General features: G+C 39.0%; 1 pseudogene; it reads left to right on the top strand.

The window, feature by feature from the left end:
* The first annotated feature begins 532 nt into the window (after positions 1 to 532).
* On the top strand, positions 533 to 2,122 carry LOC109698953 (alpha-globin transcription factor CP2 pseudogene; annotated as a pseudogene).
* Positions 2,123 to 4,538: the final 2,416 nt, after the last annotated feature.

Here is a 4,538-nt window from a genome sequence, read left to right on the forward strand (position 1 = left end):
CTCAGCAGAAAGTTGGATTGGTTTCTAAGAGCTTTGGAATGACCTGAAAAGTTCTTGGAACTGATTTGAAAGGAGGCCTGGAGAGGAAAGAGAGAGCAGTCCAGGAGAGAAGGGGCTTCCAGCAGAAGAAGGGTCTGTGTAAGGGAGCAGGGCGTGCTGCTGGTGTGTAGATAGGTAAGTCTGTTCCTGATGGCAGTCTGTCTGGAAAGGAACAAGTGCCCACTAGGAGCCCAAGGTAATAGCCTAAGGAATGGGAGTACAGGAGTATAGCATTGGCTCTGGGAAGTCTGGGATACTTGAGCAAATGGAAGCTTATGCTTCTGAGAACTGGGCAGGAAAGATTTTGGAAACCTGAGCAGCCAAAGATATAGAAATTAGTCGTGCTGTGCAACAGTGTGACTTGAACGTAGAGGTAGCTGATGTGTTCTGCATGGTTATTGGTTTGGTGTTTTCTACTGTTTCCCCTGTAGGATAGAACCATACTCTGTCTTTGTATAAGAAACAGTGTCTGCTGGGGCAAGGAAGAGTCAACATGGCTTAGGCTCTGAAACTGCCTCTGGATGTTGAAGCAATTGAGTCCAGGCTGATGGTGGATTTTGATGCTAGCCTATCTAGGATTGGGCAGGAACTGGGTGCTATTGCCTACAGCATGAGTAATGCACTTGCATTGCTCTTTTTCTTTCTTTTTTTAAAAATTATATTATTGTTGTACTGGGGGTACATTGTGACATTTATAAAAGTTCTTACAATATATCATAGTTGAATTCACTCCCTCCATCATTACCCTTTATTCCCTCTCCCCCCATTCCTGGAATAGTTTCAAAAGCTTCACATTGCTCATTTTTAAGCAAGAAGAGTCAAGTTTGTATACTGACAATGAGAGTAAAATACTACTTTTTCAATACGAGTTTTGTAGTAACACCTCTCCAAAATGAAACCCTGACATGTCTCAATCAAGGATAGTCTTATAAGAAATCCAGATACTAGACAGCAGGAGACTTGGAGAACCTTCAGACATTGGTGACAAATGGAGGAAGATCATACTTCATGTAGTGTTCCATGACACAAGGCCACAATGTACTGGATGGCAGCTGAAGGCCTAAAGGTAGAACTGACCTGAAGATAGACATTGAAATGTCTGTGTGTATAATAAATCTTTGGGCCAATTCAACCCAACTAAATACAATGGAATTCCTGTGGGAGCCTACAATTAGGGCTTCTCTGTTTATTCATTAGCACAGAGTCCACGAGGAAATGTGGTAGAGAAGGGATTGTGATTCTGAGCACTAACTGATAACCAAAGGAACTACACTGACCACTTGCACTCACTCAGCAGCCAGATCAAGGTCTTCAAGCCAAAGAGGCAGACAGAAAGAAAAAAATAGGGAAAATGAACATATTGCCAAAAAAGAGAAGTATCAACCTTTCAATGAGACAACCATATTCAGCAAGTTTTCTCCAGGGCCTGAAATCATATATGTCAATAAGTCCCTATCACCTGGCTCCAACAGTTCCCATACTGGGTGATAGAAACATCCACAAAACACCAGCCACATTTTCCCCTCCCTATCAAAGATAGCCTCTTACCAATGACATCTCAGGAAACTCATCAGTGGTTGCATGGAAACTATTTTTCTACAGTCACAAGGCTTTTTGCAGACTTCTCAGGGACAGACTTATTGAAACAGACTGGAGATGATGTGATACAAATTTGTAGACCTGCAGACTGAATCAGACTTTTTAATGCATTAAGAGGCCAGGTGGTGCATCCAAGATTAACCATTGATGTTTGTCAGGAATTGTCGCTGTTGACAAAGCAACAGTAAGAGAAATGTGAGAATAGACTCAAATGGTACTTTTTTGTGTATTATGTCATCTCTCTAGCTGTTGAATTGGCAAGAAAAAAGATGCTCATCATTATCCTTCACCAGATCAGCTACACTTCCAAGCAGGAGTGAATACTCTGTGCTCATCAGTGATGATACAGAACTTTCATGAAGAAACCTGTTTTATTCTAGATATGAAAGCAGAAACATACTATATTGAAGTAGGAGTGGGGCATCCCATGATCTGTAGCCACTGCTTCCTTCATCTCTTGAAAACTGCCCTCTTAGAGATTTGAGGGTCTGCAGGGACCCTGTCCATCTGACTGTGTGTTATGTTGTCCAACCCATGGAAGCAAAACCCCAGACCTCCATGTTGCCCAAGTTTCTGTGACACACACAGATTGCTGACCAACACACACTTCTGCAGCTATTTTTTAGTTAAAATCTCTGAACTCTGTTGTCGACTGTAGTAGGAACTTATGTCATTTAGGGTTCATGCACGCACTCTACGTAATACATGGAAATTGTGTAATGTTAATAGAAAGATATTAAATTTTATGATATGGAGACATATAATTTTCAAATATGAAAACAAACATCTATATTAATAAGACTAGGTCCTCAATATCTTTTTCATCAAATGTATATGAACATATCTGCTTTTTCTCCATAATTGATCCCTGTATTCAATGAGAAGTAATAGAATTTGTCTTTGGTTCCTCTGTAATACTACAACAAATAGTTGTTTTAGCTAACATTTATTGAGACAAACAGTGTGAAAATTTCTTTCAATGGATTATCTTGTTTTATCATCTTAATAACCCTTTAAGAAGTGGGTACTATAGTGATTCCTAACTGAAGATGAGTAAATAGAGACTCATAGAGGCTCTTGCCAAGTAAAGGTAACTACCAGATAGTGATGCTGAGATCCAAACCCAGCAACCTGGCCGTTACTATTTGCCATCCAATGCCACCTTTATTGCCTTGCTCATCATCATTTCCTACTGTAGCTCTTCGATAAATAGGACATAACACTGAGTGTGAACTGAGGAAATAACCATAGAAGGAAATAAGTCACACCTAAATAATGCAGAGCACATCAAGTCCTACAAAGCAATGAAAAAAAAAGATGCTTTTTTTTTAATTTTTATTTTTTTATTATTCATATGTGCATACAATGCTTGGGTCATTTCTCCCCCCTGCCCCCACCCCCTCCCTTAAAAAAGATGCTTTTTAAGCGTCGTCAGATATCAGTCACAGAATTTGAGATGATAAATTTAGTATTATCTCTAACTCTCAAAATTCACTGTTCATAAATGACATTCTAAAACTATTCATAAATGAGTTAGACTAATCTCTGTTTTCTGTTTCCCCTCTCTGCATAGAAAATTCTTTTACTCACATAGTGTTACTTTACTGTATATGAACTTGAAGGAAATTCAGTCCTTTCCCATTCACACTCTTGCCATATACTTTTGTTCTTCTTTAAGAATGATCGTGTGTGGGCTGGCAGAGTGACTCAAGCAGTAGAAAACCTACCTAGCAAGTGTGAGACCATGAGTTCAAACACCAGTATTGCCAAAAATAAAATGAATGACTGGGTGTGCATGTATGTATGTAAATGTTTACCATCATAAGTCTTTGTTTTTCACTTGTAAAATCTTCTCCAGAAGTCTCCTTACAGATTATATTGAGGTGAACAAAGATAAGGTTCAAAATATCTGTATTGGATTTGGATTTGTGTGTGTGTGTTTATTAAAAGCCTTTAATAAAGTTTAAATAGTTTATGAAGATTTTTGTTCACTAAAATATAAAATTCATATGTCTTCAATAACAGCCTCAAAGTATTTAAATATAAGAAAAACCCAACAAAACCATTATTGAAGTGTATATAGTTTTAATATATCTCTCTCACTAACTGAAAAATAAAGCAAACCAAAATCTTTTTTTTATTTTTTTTATTCATATGTGCATACAGTGTTTGGGTCATTTCTCCCCCCTTCCACCCGCCTCCTCCCTTTCCCCCTACCCTCTCCCTCTGTCCCCCTACCCCCTCGCTACCAGGCAGAAACTATTTTGCCCTTATCTCTAATTTTGTTGAAGAGAGAGTATAAGCAATAATAGGAAGGACCAAGGGTTTTTGCTGGTTGAGATAAGGATAGCTATACAGGGAGTTGACTCACATTGCTTTCCCGTACATGTGTGTTAACTTCTAAATTAATTCTTCTCAAACTAACCTTTTCTCTAGTTCCTGGTCCCCCTCTCCTATTGGCCTATATTACTTTAAAGTTTCTGCATTATACCTTTGCATTGAGGACATCAAATGTTATCTTGTTTTTGGGGGGTTTCTTGCCTTTCCTCATACCTCCCTTGTGTGCTCTCGCCTCATTATGTGATCAAAGTCCAATCCCCTTGTTGTGTTTGCCCTTGATCTAATGTCCACATATGAGGGAGAACATATGATTTTTGGTCTTCTGGGCCTGGCTAACCTCACTCAGGATGATGTTCTCCAGTTCCATCCATTTACCTGCAAATGATGAGATTTCATTCTTCTTCATGGCTGAGTAGTATTCCACATTTTCTTAATCCGTTTGTCAATAGTGTGGCATCTTGGCTGTTTCCATAACTTGGCTATTGTGAATAGTGCCGCAATAAACACGGGTGTGAAGGTGCCTTTGGAGTAACCTGTGCCACATTCCTTTGGGTATATCC

This window comes from Castor canadensis, chromosome 12 (genome assembly GCF_047511655.1).
Source record: "Castor canadensis chromosome 12, mCasCan1.hap1v2, whole genome shotgun sequence".
NCBI classification, from domain to species: Eukaryota; Metazoa; Chordata; class Mammalia; order Rodentia; family Castoridae; genus Castor; species Castor canadensis.